Source organism: Bubalus bubalis, chromosome 24 (assembly GCF_019923935.1).
Source record: "Bubalus bubalis isolate 160015118507 breed Murrah chromosome 24, NDDB_SH_1, whole genome shotgun sequence".
Lineage (NCBI taxonomy): Eukaryota > Metazoa > Chordata > Mammalia > Artiodactyla > Bovidae > Bubalus > Bubalus bubalis.
The window spans coordinates 717,291-734,339 of NC_059180.1; the positions used below are offsets into that span (position 1 = coordinate 717,291).

Sequence of the window (17,049 nt, forward strand, 5' to 3'; positions counted from 1 at the left end):
CCCAGGGTCCCCGGGGTGGTGGGCGCTCACTGCAGGCCCAGCTGGTGTTCCTTTCTTGGAGGGGGGTCTGGAGCTAGCTGTCGCTGCTAATTTGCCCTGTACTTGGGGACTGCTATAGGTAGCTCAGGTCAGGCAGAGCTCAGGGAAAGAAATCTCTCCAAACAGAAAAGCCGGCAGTGAGGGGTCACCCAGGTGCTGACTGGTTCCTGGTCCCACCTGGTCTTGGTCCTGGGGCCCCTCCCACCAACACAGGCCTGGGTGCTCCCACCCGGAGACGCAAGTTCCCGGGGCCAGGGGATGGGGTTGAGGCATCCACCTTCCTTGGCCTCCCCCCTCCTCCCACTCAGATCCTGGCACAGGAAAATAGTCACTTACACTCTAGTGAGAATGAGCTCCTTTATCTTGCCCCCTCCCCAGGACAGGGGTCTTCTCTCTTTCTGTGGCATCTTTTTCGACCCGGGAAATCCACTGGCATGGAGAGGCTTGGGGTGGGAGAGCCGCCCAGGGTCACCCACCTGATTCCAGGTGAGTTCCGATGGAACTCTCCTTCCAGGCCTCTGGAGAGAACAGCTGAGCTCAGAGGTCTTGGCTGGGATATTTATCCAGAGCAGCAGCCCCCAGAGGCCCGAATCACAGCCTGCACTTGAGGTGAGTGTGGATGTATGTAGGTGTGTGTGCGTGAGGGTGCAGGCATGTGTAGCTATCTGTGTGACGTGCCTCCGAATGGGGCCCGAGTGTGTCCGTGTGTCTGTGAGAATGTAAGGACGCCTGTGTCTCCGTGGGAGTGGCAGGGTCAGTGTGTGCCCAGAGCTGTGGCTCCTCCTCCCTGAACTGTGGGGTAGCCCTTGCCCAGGCAGGCAGCCCTGGGGGGTGTGGGCTGGAGGTGGACCCCCGAGCCCTGGGCGCCCAGGCTCTGAAGGTGGAATGAGCGACCTGGTTCCCCTACACGTCCCTGCCCCCACCCCTTCCGCCTGACCAGGAGCCTGTGTGTGAGCCGTGGGCAGGGGCGGGGGCCAGGTGCAGGACCCCTGTTCCCAGTGGTCAGCTTAGTGTGAAATGAGGCCCCACCCCTCCCCCCGGCCAGTCTTGACCTTGGCTCTTGGGCACAAGAGCTGAGCCTTGTAGGCCCGGATGGGCTGCCCTAACCTGGATGGGAAGATGGGCCAGGACTGCGGGGAGGGCCCCCAGTCATCAGCAGCATGTGGACCCTGGCCCAGGCACCCCGGGTGCCCATTGGGTGGCATCCCTGTCCTCAGGGCCGGGCTGTGTGCTCGCGGCATCTCCTCCAGCCCCCCTTGGGGGAGAAGCATCCGGGGCCAGGGTCCCAGCCCAGGCCACCCGGTTCTGACCAGTGCCCCCCCACCGGCTCCAGCCCACCCCCAAACACACGCAGCTACGCAACCACCCACCCACTCACCAAGCTGCCCAGTGCCTCCCAGGCCGCGAGCCAGGAGCTGGGGCCCCAGGACCAGATGTGGCCCCTGCCCTCTGGGGCCCTGCTCTCCGGGGGTGGGGGGGGGACGGGACTGGCGGTCACGGCTGTGTGGCTGATCGATTTCTGGCCTCATCAGCCAGGCCCTGGGTGGGGGGCTGGGCCCAGGATGGGCCACCTGGGTCCCCGGGCCTCGGGGGGTCCCTGGGGCGGCCCCGCCAGGGTCCGTGGTGTCCAGGCCCACGCAGCTGCCCCTCGGGCGTCCCGCCTCCTGCCCACTCTCCCCGGGCTGTGCCCTCCGCCTGCCCACAAGCCGCCTGGTCACTCCTACATTTGCAGGAGGCGGTGGCATTTCTCCAGATCTTAGCCCTCCCTAATTTATGTGCTGCTGCTACAGAGAGTATTTTCTTTAAAAACAGGATGGATGTGAGAAAAACAACAATACCCCAAAACCACACTCAAGGGGTGGATCGGGCTGGCTCGTTAGCGCTGAATAATCGAGCTGCAACCTCACTGATGGGAAACAAAAATAAACAACCCACCCAGGGCACCAGAGCTGGGGACGTCCACACGCAGCAACCCCCAGTTGGTACCTGGGTCCCGGGTCCCAGACGGCAGGAGTGCGGGGGTCCTGGAGAGGACTGCCTTCCTCCACAGCCTTTGCCGGGCACCCACCCTGGGAAAGGTCATTTGGAGGTGGTGCCCCCAGTGGAGATGGAGGAGGTCAGGTCTCCCAGCCCCTCCCGGGGACGAGACCCTTTGTGGTAACCGGAACCCCACTCGGTAATTCAAGCTTGCATCCCTGCTCCATCCTCAGTGAAGATGGACAACAGCTGGCCGTCTTTCTTTTTCCAGTAAACCCCATCCGACTTTACCGCCGGGGAGGGACCCACCAGCTCAGCTGTCCTTCTGGAGGAGAAGGGCCAGGTCTCTGTCAGCCCTGGGCTCTCGAAGTCGGACGGGAAGACCCAGGCGGGGACCCCGTGGCCCAGCAGCCCCCCACTCAGTGCCGTCTTTGTGTGGGTGGTGGGGGCGTGCCGTGCCGGCAGGAAGGCCAGGGCCAGGGGGGACGGCGGCCACTCCTTTGTGCAGCAAGTTCCTGACGCATTGTGTACTGGGCCGAACTTTAGCTCACAATTTGGGATTAGAGCAAATCCGAGTATTTTTCTGCATGCCTGCCCGCTCCCGGGCGCCCAGAGCCTGCTGGGTAACTGCCTATTATCCACCGGTTCCACTCCAGTGCCCTCCCCAATAAAACTTTTCATATCCTTATAAACGAACTCGATTGCCGTGTTATAAACATTTACACTGTGCTAACAGATCATCTCCGCACATCAGAATTGGCTAAATTCCCTTTTCCAGATGAATATATTGAAGGAGATTAGAGATATGATAGCTTTTCAGATTGCTGAACCCAGAGAAATTAGTTTAGTGAGCATTTACAGAGGCTAAATTGGAACCATTAAATAGTGGATTAAATTGATGGCACTTTCATTGTCTGTCCTTCGGTACCGCTGTAAAATCAATTAGCCGTCACCAGCCCATTCTCCATATAGTGAGATTGTCGTCCTCCCTGGAAGCTGATGCAAAATCTCCCAGCAGTGGCGAGGGGAGTAGGACACCTATGAGGTGGCATGGCAGGAAACAGCGTCAGGGACCCTGGAGCCCGGGGCAGGGCCCCACCCAGCCCCAGGCCTCCCCGCCTCCCCAGCCTCTGCCGGGACTGTGCGTTGGGGGCTGAGAGGGGCAGCAGCTCCAGAGGCGATGGGGTCAGGAGAGTGGGTGCTTGCAGGCGTGATTGGGCCCTAAGTGAGGCGGAAGGCCGGATGTTTCTGCAGGAAGTTGCAGTCTTGGCGGGTGGCAGGCTCAGAGGACGTAGAGGGTGCTTGGGGGTTGCCTGGAGGCGGCTTTGGGCCTGCTGAGAGGCTTACTGAGCATCAGCCACAGACAAGCGGAGATCCCAGTGAACCCTCGTCGTGGCCCCGGTGGGGGAGCAGGCCCAGTTCTCGTCCCCAGTTCTCAGAGGAGGAAACCGAGGCTCAGTCGGCCCAGTGGCCCGCCGGATGCCCACAGTCAGCCCCCCTGCGAGCTCGGCAGCCTGGAGCAGCCGTCCTGGGCTGACACTCGGGCCACGCCCGGTTCCGGGAGGGCAGGGCCTACCTACCTCACTCACCTAAGTTCCAGAACCAAGTGACCCTCAGGGCAGAGGAGCAAGTCGGAGAGGAGCCGATGGTTCAAGCAAGTGCTGCTTCCTGTGGGGTGGACCACAGCGAGGGGAACCCCGGGGACGGGTGGGGGCAGGGAGTGCCCCCATGCCCTTGCAGAATTCAAATGACCGGCCCTGGGACCCGGGGCTGAGCGCTGCACTCCACCTTGTGTGGCTGGGGACGCTGAGGCCCAGAGCCCAGAGTCTGGGTCACACAGCCGAGCGGACGGTCGGCCTGTTCAGCAAACTTGGTTTGTAACCAGTCCTGTTTAACTCCACCAGTACTGAAGGCCCCAAGGGACCTCCCCCAAACTCTCTCTGGACACACATTTTTTTTGTTTTTGCCCTTCCTGGCTTGCAGGATCTCGGTTCCCCGACCAGGGACTGAACCTGGGCCCCTGCAGTGGAAGCCCGAATCCCAAGCACTGCTGCTGCTGCTGCTGCTGCTACGTCGCTTCAGTCGTGCCCGACTCTGTGCGACCCCATAGACGGCAGCCCACCAGGCTTCCCGTCCCTGGGATTCTCCAGGCAAGAACACTGGAGTGGGTTGCCATTTCCTTCTCCAATGCATGAAAGGGAAAAGTGAAAGTGAAGTCGCTCAGTCGTGTCCAACTCTAGTGACCCCATGGACTGCAGCCTACCAGGCTCCTCCGTCCGTGGGATTTTCCAGGCAAGAGTACTGGAGTGGGTGCCATTAAGAAACGACCCGGTCGCACATTCTAGATGAAGGAGGACAGGACCGTGCTTTGGAGATGGTGGGCAGGGGGCACTCAGGGTCTGGATATAGGGCTGGGGTAGCTGGCAACCCTGTGCCCGATGCTGGGCCAGACCAGAGCTGCTGGGTGGCGCCTGGGGTCTGCTGCATAGTGTCCCAATAGCCTCAGTCCCACTCTGGAGCTCAGCTCGGAGGTCGGGTTGCTCTGACCCCCCACCCTCTTGGTCAGGCCAGGAGCCCTGAACTGGCTCTCGTGGGCCATTAGGCTTCCCCACATCATGGCCGCCGCAGCACCAGGTAGGACTCTAGGTTGGATTGCAAGGAGACCACCTACCCATCTCCTCCGGGTCCCACGGGTCCAGCCCATTTGAGTGGTGGCGGGGGGGACAGGTCAGCTGTGCTGATGGCCACAGGCAGGTCAGTGAGAACGTGAGTGGGATGCAATGGCCTGCGGAGCCCTGGGCCCACGTGTGGGGAGGAAGTCCTGCCCTGGAGCTGGCCAGTAGCAGACTGGCCACCTCCCTGGAGGCTGGAACGTGTAAGAGGTCTCCTGGCCGTGAGGAGGTGGCCCCGGGCTTCCCAGGCAAGAGCCCTTTGGGGAGCACCCTGGAGCACCCCCGACCCACAGAGCACTGTCCCTCCCTGACCTTGGACAGCAGTGCTCCATCCCACAGATGGGAAATGGGAGAGAATGGGCGTGGGCAAGCTCACATAGCCGGACGGAGGGGAGCTGGTCTCCTTTGATGGACTTGGTGCCCCTGCCAACTCCCATGGGGTCCCCACCCTGGTTTGGTGAGCTAGCCTGGGGTTAGCACGAGCTAGCATGGCCATCAGGACCCTGTCTCAATGTCTGGGTGTTCCACAGCCCTTCCCATCCCTTGACCTGGGCTCCTTGGGCTGCGGGAGGCTAATGGACAAGCCTGTCTGAGCGACTTCTCAGGGTTTCATGAAGCCAAGATGTGGATAATGGTGTGGGCAGGCTGAGCCCTTCCGGGCCGGGCTGGGCCTTTGGGCAAGGCCAGGGGGTGTGTGCAGAGTCCACGGGGGACCAGAGGAAGGTGGAAGGGAGCGGGCCGACGGGAGGGGCCGCATCAGCCCAGCCGTCCAGGCCTGGGGAGGGCCCTAGCCAGCTCTTTGGAGGGTGGTGGGTACACGCTGCTGGACAGCGGCCGAGCGGCCATCCTGGCGAGAGTGGATGGCCAGCTTTGGGGGAGGGAGCACTCGGAGCTGGGCCTGGACCACAGAGGTGTGAAGTGCCCCCCAGGGGTGAGGTAACTGACGCACAGTGCTGGGCGCACACGCATAGTCTCGGGGGCCCCAGACCCTGCAGGGTCCCGTCACCCACCCTGTCTTCACTGTCCTGACCCCTGACTTCTGGCCGCCCTGAGAGCCGGCAGCCCCAGGCTGGCTGAGAGGCCCGTGTTCAGCAGATCAGCGCCCCGCCCACCAAAAAAAGAAACACACTGCAGGTTTCATCTGAGTCCAGCAGGTGGGTAAGAGGCCTCACAGCAGAGCCAGACAGGCGGGGAGGGGCTGTGGGGGGCGCTCCACAGCACGTGATGTGTCGGCCTGGAAGGGCGCTGCAGCCCGCTGGGGAGTCCAGGTCAGAGAGCCCCGTGCGCCCAGCAACAGCTGTGGGCGGGGGCCGGGCTGGAAGGGGTCCCCGGAGTCTGCCCGGCTCCTCAACTGCCTCCTGGCTCTCCTCCATCCCTAGAGGCCCCGAGGGTCTTCTCCTCCCACCTTACAGACGAGGACACGGAGGCTCAGGAGAGGAGGGGCTTGCGGGGTCTCAGATAAGCAGCGAGCGGCCCCTCTGGGACTGGGACCCCGGCCGCCGGCACGGTGGGGGGAGCTGCAGGCGGCCAGAACCTGCGTTTTCCAGACGTGGGAGCTGTGGCCCGGAGACAGGCAGGGGCCTGCTGAAGCTGCAGGGAGGCCGGCCTCCTGTCCTGGCCTGGGGCTCTGTGGCATGAGCAGGCCCTCCCCAGCCCAGCCCGTCCCCAGGCAGGCGGGGGCAGGCGGGGGCCCTCACGGCTGCTGGATAAGACCTCTGGCAGCTTGGGGGGTGCCCTGTGGGGTCAGGTACAGGGGGAGGCCACAGAGGCAAGTGAGAAGGGCGGCCGCTGGAAGTTCTCACCAACAGACCGGGGGCCTGGCCGCGCCCGCCGGCACGGTGATCTCAGAGTGAGGGGGCCTGGTGCCCGCGGCCCACCCGCCCGGGAAGGCCCGAGGACCCTCCTCCCGCCCGCTCCGTGCTCCGAGCGCCTGCTTTTCTGATGGTGCTCAGGGGGCCACACCGCTTCCCCCAGAGATTCCAGGCTGGGTTCTGGGGGTCCCCCCGCTCACCCCCGCCAGGGCACCCTCTGGGAGTGGCCACTGCCTGCAAGGAGGCCCCGGCAGGGGCTGGAGCGGCCGTGCGGGCTCAGCTGCCGTGTCACGGGTGAGTGCCTCCGCCCCCTGGGCCTCGGTTTCCCCCCGATGGAGGCCGGGCCCCTCCTGCCCTGTCGCCTCTCCCTCCCCTTCCCCCAGGGGCTGCCGGGAGAAGCGTGAGCCGGGCCCAGCCGCAAAGATGAGCCCACAAGGTGTGTTACGGTTGTCACGCCTGTCACAGGCGGAGTTTCACGCTCGGCCCCTGGGGACCGTGGGGGCCCGCGGGGCCTTTCATCACCTGGGCCTCGGCTCCCCGCTCGGGACAGTGTTCATCTGGCCATGATGAATGGCTGCAGCTCTGGCTGGAAGGCCTGGGAGAGAGGAGACACAGAAGCCAGGCAGAGGCTCCAAGGTGCGGGGGGCCAAGGGGGTGCGGCTGCCTGCCTGGGAAGGGCCCCTTGTCCACCCGTCCTTCCCTCTGCCCGAGCAGGAGAGTAGGGCAGGAGGTTCTGAGCACACTTTCTGAGACATTTGACACCTGGAAGAAACTCAGGCTGAGCCCCCACAGACGGGCACCCATGTCTTGGGCCCAGAGGTGCTCCGAGGCTTCGGGCAGCCCCTGAGATGTGGCCGGGTCCGGGGTGCGGGGGCACCGTGAGGGGCAAGACCAGAAGTCCCTCTGCTCACGTCTTCCGGGGTGTTCCTGCCCCAGACGCATAGCCCGGGGCCCATCACTAGCGGACCCCACAAAGCCGCATTGGGGGGCATCCTGTGAAACAGCCAGCCAGGGCTCTGGACAAAATAGCATCGCAGAAAGGACCAAGATGCTGTCCCAGGATGACGGTGATAACGGTGATGTGACAGTTCTGTGCAGCATGGAGTCCTGGGACCAGACACGGGGGTCAGTGGGATGACTGGCGACCCTCGAGTTAAGACCCGAGCCAGGAGCTCTGTCCACACTTGGGGTGCAGGAGCTGCCCAGGCCGGCTGGCAGGAGGCGACCGTTAATCAGGACTTTCACAAACCAGCTGTAATTACTGAGATCGACCGTGGTGGGCGTCTTTAGGCAACGGACATCGGCAAGTGGGCTCTTAGGGGGCGGGGGCGCAGCTTACACTCACACCCCGCTTCTGTGAGGAGAAGCTGGATGAGGGCCAACCAGAATCCTGTGCACGATTTTGCAGCCTTTTTCCAAGTCTGAAATTACTTCTAAATAAAAAGTTCTTTAAAAATTCTAAGATCAGAGACTTACCTCCTGGCAAACCAACTCCCTCTCTGTGTCCTTCTGAGGCATCAGACTCCGTCCACGCCTGACACCCTCTTCCCTCAGTTCTGGGTAACCACATCTCCTGGCTTCTTTCTTTTCCTCAGTCCCTTTCAGCTTTTCAAATATGCTCTAATTTCTTCCATCTATCCATCCATCCATCCTTCCCTTCACCTATTCACCCACCCATCCACCCATCCACTCACTCATCTGTCTCGCATCCATCCATCCATCATCCACCCATCCCCTCACCTACACATCTACCCATTCGCCCCTCCCTCCTCCCCTCTATCCCTCCATCCGTCCATTTACTGTGTTTTGAGCAACATAAACGCAGGGAATTGCTCTGGTTTATTGCTCAGTAATGAGTAAAACAGACAGAGCCCCTGACCTCCCGGAGTTCATGTACCAACGGGGAGAAAAGCAAGCCAGCAAGAAAAGAAGGAAGGGGTGGGGAAGAGACATAAAGCTGGGAGCTGTGGCTGCCCAGCCCCCGGCCCCCAGCACATCCCAGGGACCACGATCAGACCCTCCGCCTCCCCCCACCCCTGAGATTCATCATCAGCTCCAAGCCTGCGACCACCCCATCGTTTGATCCGGGCACATGGGAAAAGTGAAGAGAGTTAGACAGTGTTTGATGGACCCCGACGTCCAAGGGCAGGCATGCTCTTGAAATCAGGATCCCCAGTTCACTGAGGCACAGCAAGATGGGGCCCCCTTGCCAGGGGTCCTGAAAGCCAGGCTGGCCCTGGCAAGGAATTTGGGAGCATGAACCCGGCATTGTGGAAACACTTAGCACCTTTGACACAGTAATGCCACGTGTGGGAGGCTCTTCCAAGGAAATTATCCAAAATAGGGGGAGAGTGTTAGCCTAAAGATATTCACTGCAACATTATTTATAATGACCAAAAAAAAAAAAAAAACTGGAAGCAGCTGAAATGTCCAATGATCAGGGAGTAGTTTAGAAAATATAGTCCACAGACTCGATGGAATACTAGATGGTCATTAAAAGTGACAATTACGAAGACTGGGCCATAATGCGCAGACGCGTCCACAGTGTAGGCTGAGGGGGGAGTAGCGTGTAGAATTATGTGTACATTAGGGGGGTAATGATGCAAGAAACATATGCAGTGGAAGAAAGCCTGGGAGGGGTCGAGCAGCAGAGGGTGGCGCGGTGGGCTGGGGAGACAGGGGGCCGACTGCTGTTTGCTGTTTTCTGACTGTAAACTAAGGAATTGCTTTAGTGACTTAGGAGTCAGGCACGTGATGGCTCAGACGGTAAAGACTCTGCCTACAATGCAGGAGACCCAGGTTCGATCCCTGGGTTGGGAAGACCCCCTGGAGAAGGGAATGACAACCCACTCCAGGATTCTTGCTCAGAGAATCGCATGGACAGAGGAGCCTGGCGGGCTGCAGTCCATGGGGTCACAAAGAGTCAGGCACGACTGAGCAACTCACACACACACACACCTCGCTTAACTGTGCTTCGAAGATACTGCATTTTTCAAAGACCGAGAGTCTGTGCGGACCCTGCATCCAGGGAATCTGGTGGTGCCATGTTTCCAAGCGCACCTGCTCACTTCATGTCAGTGTCTCGTTTTGGTAATTCTAGAGCTATTTCAAACCCTCTACCAGCCCAAAGATCACAACCTGAAGGCTCAGGTGACGGGTAGCACCCTTAGCAATGCGTATTTTTCATAAATGTGTGTCTGTCGTTTTTTAGCACACTTAAGAGACCGCAGTGTAGGGTAAACGCACTTTTATCTGCACTGGGAAACCGAGAAGCTGGCCTGACTTGCTTTTCTGTGATGCCTGCCTCTTCCTGGTGGTCTGGAGCCGCACCCGCGGGGTCTCCGACATGTGCCCACACTTAATTAATGGAGTTACTGCAGGATGTCGGGACCGGGGTAAGTTTTGTCTTCTCTTTGTGCTTTCTGGGTTTTCCAAATGCTCTCCTACAAAGAGGAAGCTCTGGTCCTGTGGTGGGAGGAGGTGGGGTGGGGCCGAAGAGTGTCAGGGTGGCCTGGGGGTGACCTCTTATGGGGTCATTGGCACAGGGATGCCCTCAGACGGCCCAATCCACAGATGGGCTGTCTCAGTGGGTGAGCAGGTGTGCCTGCAAGGTCCCGGGGGCGGACTGGCCCCGTGGTGGGAATCACAAGCTGCCCTGAAGGAAGGGCTGGGTGTCCTGGGGTGTCCCTATCACCAGGAAGCTTCAGGCCAAGGTTCTGGGCTGTTATGCAGGGGTCTCTGCCTGGAGAACCAGGTGGTCAGAGGGCTGTGGGGTGCACACTAGGGGAGGCAGAGATCAGTTGGAGGTTGCCCTGTGCCCACCCTGCCCAGGAGTCACCTGCACCAGCTCATTCATGCCTAGAAACACCCTGCAAATGACAAGCCTCGTTTTCAGAGGAGGAAATGGAGGCTTGGAGACCTCAAGTAGCTTGCCTGGCATTGTGCAGCTGGTAAGTGGTGAGCACCACAGGAAATGGCTCTCCTAGGATTGTGCAGTGTGCAACGTGCACCACCGTCCAAGACCCGCATCGGGGTTCAACCCAGGTCAACCTGAGCTGTAGGACTTTCCCATGTGGCCCCAAGTCCTGTGCCAGAACCACGCGATGAGACGTTGTCCTAAGCCTCAGGGAACTCAGAAACTAGAGAGAAAGAGAGGAGAGTCTAAGGCCATACCACCCTGAACACGCCTGATCTCGTCTGATCTCGGAAGCTAAGCAGGATCTGGCCTGGTTAGTACGTGGGGGGGCAAGAGAGAGGAGGGAAGATGCTAAAGATGCTGGTGCTAACGGTGAAGGTGCTGAGGGCCCCGGAGACGCGGGCGATGGTGCTGACGGCGACCAGCATTTACTCAGCGCCCTTTGGGTACCGGGCACTGGCTGTCTTCCAGAGAAAGCATTTGGGTGGTGGATAACACCTGTCCATTTGGTCAAGGAAGGGCTGCTATTTTCACCTAAGTCCACACGTTTTCTGGGCCTGGGCTGGACCAAGGCCTGGGGGAGGCTGGGTGAAAGGGGCTAGGACTGGGGTCTGTGCAGATGGAGCGCACCCCCCGCCCCAGCAGAAGGAGAGGAAATGTGATGGGCAGAGTCGATCCGCACAGAGTGGGGGGATGAGGGAGACATGGTCCTTCCCTGGAGGGGTGACGCCAGCCCAGCAGTGAGGAGACAAGCAGCTCTGGGGCAGAAAGCCCTAGGGGTGCAGATGTCAGGGGCCTGTAGGGGGTCCACCTGCTCACGTTCCTTTATTGCGGATGGAGGTTGGGTCCTGCAGAAAAGTGGAAGTGTTAGTCGCTGAGTTGTGTCTGACTTTGCAACCCTGTAGACTGTAGCCCACCAGGCTCCTCTGTCCATGGGATTCTCCAGGCAAGAATATTGGAGTGGGTTGCCATTTCCTTCTAGAGGGGATCTTCTCAACCCAGGGATGAAGCCTGTGTCTCCCACATTGCAGCCACATTCTTTACCCCCGACCCAGGCTCTCAGGCTCCCAGGCCAGTACTCCCCTGCCCCTGGTCACCCTGGCCAGGAGCCAGACAACTGGAGACCGCCACCTGCCCCAGCCCCAGCCTGGCTCTGGTCCCCACCCAGCCCTAAGCCCTCTGCACTGCGGGCCGCTTAGCCAGGCCTCCCTGTGAGAGCCGCACTGGAGGCTCCGGGCCCAGCCCCACCCGTGTTCCTCCTGCCTCCTGGCCACCAGTGCGGCCCCTGTGGCCCTGCAGGGCCGCCCTCTCCCCTGGGGAAGTATGAGTGAAAAATTCTTCTTTCACAGCAGCAGTTTCCATGTTTGCCACCGTACGTATCTGGTTAAAACACATCCTCAGTGCAAATGTCAAGATGGCAGGGGTGGCCTCGGGCCATCTGGCAGGAGGACTGGGGTGCAGTCATCACGGATGGGCTGTCTGGCCCATCACGGGGGGCTGTGGTGGGGTGAGCAGAGGTGAGCAGGCGTCCAGAGGGGCCACCGTGGTGCTGCGGGGTGGGCGGACCAAGGAGCAGGCGGGGAGATGCGCCTTCTGAACTCTCTCCTGTCCAGCTGCTGGGTGACGGGAGCGGGTCTCTGCCCGACTCTGGGTCTCCTCTGTGGACTGGAGGCCTGGGCCCAGGAGCTGCCGCTGCCCAGAGGGTGCTGTCGGAGCCAGGCCAGAGGGCGCCAGAGGGGCCCATGAGAGCTGCCAGCCTGCTCAGGGCCCTGGAGGCAGCAGAGGCTGGGCGGGGCCAGATGCCAGGCTGCGGAGTGGGGGCCGGGCGATGGCCAGGGGGTGCCCCGGCCGCCTCAGCCCGTGCCTGCTGGTCGGCGTCTGGCTGCGGCCCAGCTCCCCTTCCTCCATCCACTGGGCTGCCTCCCTGGTGCAGGGCCACAGCCAGCCCCTCTGGCCCGACATTGAAGCCTCCCTCCTGTAATTGGCAATTTTGTCATATTTATTCACAACAGATCGGATTGTCGGGAGCTTGCGGGGCTCTCCAGAGGCCTGCCGTGAAATTGGTTTGAAACGGCGTGTCAGGCTCTTCTCTCCCCGTTGCAGCAACCATCTGGCTGCCGGGCCAGGGCTGGGCCAACACGCTGACCCGGGAACTGCAGCTAAGCCACTCCTGGGGGCCACGTCCGCGGCCTCCCTGAGGGCTGGGATCCGGTGGGGGGGCACCTAGATGGGGTGGGGGCAGGCATGAGGCTGAGAGCTCCCAGGGCCCCACGTCCAGGGTCTCCCCAAGGGCTGGGCTCCGGGGTTCAGGTGCCTAGACGGGGCGGGCATGAGGCTGAGAGCTCCCAGGGCCCCACGTGCACGGCCTTCCTGAGAGCTGGGCTCCGGTTGGGGGTCCTAGACGGGGTGGCCTTGAGGCTGAGAGTTCCTGGGCAGTCCAGGCCCTGCCAGGATGGGCGCTGCCCGAGAGGAACTGCCCCGCCGGCCCCTGGTCCTCAGCCTGGGAACTGGGCTCCTGTGTGCACGACGTGTGTGGCCCCGAGCAGGTGTGCGCTTGCGTGAGATGTGTGGTCCTCCACGCATGCGTGTGCCCGGGCCGCGGGATCCCGGTGGCACGAGACAGGGGGCTGTGACAAGCACCCCGGCTGAGCAGAATCGAGTGGCAAGGCCTTGATCGCATCCACGTCTGTCTGGGTCGACGAGGGATCCGGTCCTGGCCTCCCTCGGGGCCCTGGCTTCCAGTGGCCTGGCCACCACAGCCCACGTCATGTGGTGGTGTGAACGCCCCGTGTCACCCAGCGTGGGGGTGAGAGGCAGAGCCCAGGAAGGCGCAAGCTGGATGTGATCAGGTGGTCCCACTGGGGCCAGGAGGGCTGGGAAATGTCATTTCTCTGGAGCCAGGGGAGGAATGGGCTGGAAGCCCGCAAAGCCGACCCTCAGAAAACAGGGGCACTAATACATTTTTCTAAGACATTTATTATTTCAAAAGTCAGGGACTTCCCTGGCCCAGTGGTTAAGACTGCGCTCCCGCTGCAGGGACCTGGGGTTTGATCTCTAGTCAGGCAACTAGCGCTGCATGCTGCAATACGGATCCACGTGCTGCCGCTGCGCCCCCACACGCAGAAAATAAATAGATATTAAAAAAAAGTGGGGCTGCTTCACACCTATCACATGCGTGAGTGAAGGTGCTTCAGTCGTGTCCGACTCTTTGCAGCCCTGTGCACCACACTCCGCCAGGTTCCTCCGTCCATGGGATTCTCCTGCCAAGAAGACTGGAGTGGGTTGCCATTTCCTCCTGCAGGGGATCTTCCTGACGCAGGGACTGAGTCCGCGTCTCTTGCATCTCCTGCATGGCGTTGGCAGGGGATCTTCCTGACGCAGGGACTGAGTCCGCGTCTCTTGCATCTCCTGCATGGCGTTGGCAGGGGATCTTCCTGACGCAGGGACTGAGTCCGCGCCTCTTGCATCTCCTGCATGGCGTTGGCAGGGGATCTTCCTGACGCAGGGACTGAGTCCGCGTCTCTTGCATCTCCTGCATGGCGTTGGCAGGGGATCTTCCTGACGCAGGGACTGAGTCCGCGTCTCTTGCATCTCCTGCATGGCGTTGGCAGGTTCTTCATCACTAGTGCCACCTGGGGGGCCCTGACGTCTGTGACGATGACGTCTGTTACGATACATACACATCCATGTCAGAGGGGGCCTGGCTGGACTGCTGCCCGGGTGGGCTGCCTGAGGCCTCTCTGCCCCTCCAGGCCCCCTCTGTGTTGTCAGCCACATCTGGGTTTCACGCTCAGCACCTCTGTTCGCTGGCCAGGTGGCAGTGGGCAGCTGAGGGCCCTGTCTGGCCCCTGGCTCCTCCCTCTGTAAAGGGGGTGGGGGCATTGCCCTTCCCTCACAGCCCTTCTGGGACAAACTCTGAAGCCTGCAGGAGAGACAGGGGGCCTGGGCGCTGCCTGGGCGGGGTCATCAGGAGAGGCCCTGCCAGCCCCTGCCCACAGTCTGGCCCTCGTCTCTGTGTGCCTGTGCCGTGGGGACCCCGGGGGGAGCCCAGGGACTCAGCAGAAGCCCCTCCACCAACCAGAGGTGGAGAGTTGCGGGGGCGGCTCCTGGTCGTCATGCTAAGTGGGTGTTTGCATGTCTGACTCAGGAGCTGGGTTTGCTATTTTCCTAAGGATTAGGGGTGGCCCGGCTCTTCACACAGGATGGCCCGGGCTGAGCCTCACCATGTAGGGCCCCGGGGTAGGCAAGGCAGGCGTCCAGGGCCGACTGCCCTCTGGCCACCCTCAGGCCTATGCTGCCAAAACGGGGGCGGCCGGCCACTGGGCTGGGAGGCGCTGTGCGTGCAGAGCCGGGAGGCTCCAAAGATGTGCAGCAACTCTGCTTGTTTTCACCGCGTTTGAGACGATGATGTTTGGGATCTATCGGGCTAACGAAAGTATATCAGGGTTAATTTCACCGGCTTCTTTCCACTTTTTTCACTATGGCTTCTGGAAAATTCTGAATCACATACCTGTGTGGTTCTGTTCTATTTCTCAGGACGGTGCTGCTACGAATAGTGTTCCCATGTGTGCCTTCAATGATGTGAACCGGGTGGGGCTGCAGGCGGGCTGGGGGAGGCTGGCACGGCCCAGAGTACCAGGCTGGAGCCTGGTCCTGTGAGAGGCGGGGCTGGACCTGGTGACTCACCTGATCAATAGGTCGTGGTGGGAGTGATGTCTGGACCCCGAGGCCAGGTCATGAGGAGGCATTCGGCTTCTCTCTCTTGTGCCCCTGAGCTGCCAGGGAAGAAGTGTTTACTGGAGAGGCCCCAGTGGCACTCAGCTGTCTGAGTCCTGTCTGCTGCCCTGTCTGAGCCCAGCCTTCCAGCTGTCCCCACGAGGGCTCCCCAGACCAGCCCCAGGGCAGCTGAGACCTGCTGAGTGACTTCAGATGATGACGCGTGGAGCAGGACAGCCACCCGGCTGAGCCCTGCCCGAGTTCCTGACCAGACACCAGCGAGGGACAGCGAAATGGCTGTTGTCAAAGCTGCTGATCAGTTGGGCTGTTTGTTACGCAGCAGAAGACCAGACACGCTGATGCATGACTGCCCCCTACCCTCAGCCCTGTTCCAGCTCCAAGGTGTCCCACTGATGCCTTCACAGCTCAGGGTCCGGTTTAGACTCCCACAGTGCCCTTGGTCATCACGGCCATTTAATGTCCTTCAATCTGGAGTGACTGTTCCTGGACTCACGGGAACTGACAGCCCAGAGGGTAACAGGCCCTTTCGTGGAGTCACCTTCAGTGGGGTTGGTCCGCTGCTTCTTCAGGGCTGGTTTCCAGTCTGACGGGAGTTACTGCCCGAGGAGGTGGTCCCCCTGGGGCTGGCAGGGAGGTGACCCTGGGGCCTCCAGGTGTGTGCTTGGGGAACCTGGGGTTTAGCACCCAGAGTCTGCGCCCACAATGGGCCTGAGGCATGCCCTCCTGTCCACACCTCCAGCCCCTGCTCCTGTGTCACAGGCCATGACCATGGGTGGCCCAGTCAGTGCCCCAAAGAAGGGCCCAAGTGCCCGCTGAGTGGGCGGCCACCAGCACACGCCCCAGAGCGAGGGCGCCAGAGTGTGCGCATGTGTGTGCTTGGCGTGTGCTCACGGACACATGTTCACATGCACATCTGGATGTGGGCACGCACGGTGAGTCATCCCCAAGGCCCCTGTGTGATCCAACACGTGTGTTTCTGTGTGCCTGTGGTCTCTGTGTCCGTGTCCTCAGGCTGCGGGAGCTGAGGGTCCGGAGGTGTGTGGGGATGCCCTAGAGAGGGTGAGTGTGATTGCATGTGTGTGTGTGCGTGGACCACAAACGCTCACTGCGTGTTCACGTGTCTGAGGCTTCCTGTTCACGTGAAGGCACGTGGATGTGTGTGCGTGCGCATGTGTGGCCCCCAGGTAGCTCTCCGGATGGAAGGAGTTCAGTTTGTGTCTGAGCACACCTGTGTCTGTATACCTGGACATGAGTGCACATGGGACGTGGTGCTGAGAGGTGGGGTGGGTGGGAGAGACCCCACGGAGTCACACCACCCCAGGCCCTAAACACACTGACCCCACACCCCCACCGTCCTGGGGGACAGTCAGGTCTCTGCCCATCCCAGCAGCCCGCCCTGGAGATGAGCCCCCATTTTCCCCCTCGGGTCCCAGGGCTCCTCGGGGCTCAGACCCTGGTCCCAGAGCACCCGGAGCACCCTACCCCACCCCAACTCCTGGGCACCCCCCACCCACCTGCCATTACCGCCGGTCAGCGAGGAGCAGAGGGCTTCTTCCCAGGACATGGCTGCTGGGAGGAGGGCCGAGGCCACGAGGACCAGTGGTTCCTGTAGGGTGGGGGCAGATGTGCTGGGGGTGCCGGCCAGAGTCAACTCCAACTGGGCCAGAGCCGCCTGAGGCCCTGCTGTTGGGCTCAGCCTCATGGGATCCAAGCCAAGGAGAGCAGGAGCTGGCCAACAGGCCCAGAGAGGTCTCAGACTCATCCCAGGATGCCCAGCGGGCCGGGGTCCTGCCTTCCACAGTTCTGGGCACTCTGGCCCTACCTGCCCACTCCCTGCCTGCCAGCAGTGGGGTCCCCGCATCATCACTGTGGAGAGGGCTCTTACGCCGGCTGAGCC

At 61.4% G+C, this 17,049-nt stretch overlaps 1 long non-coding RNA gene across 1 annotated transcript; it reads right to left on the reverse strand.

Annotated features, from left to right (window-relative positions):
- Positions 1-13,958: 13,958 nt before the first annotated feature.
- LOC123331627 lies at positions 13,959-16,755 on the reverse strand. Its single transcript, XR_006548369.1, has 3 exons — positions 16,667-16,755; positions 15,102-15,190; positions 13,959-14,079 (listed from the first exon to the last, which is right to left on the reverse strand). It is a non-coding gene; the product is annotated as an uncharacterized LOC123331627 (long non-coding RNA).
- Between the last annotated feature and the right edge of the window lie 294 nt (positions 16,756-17,049).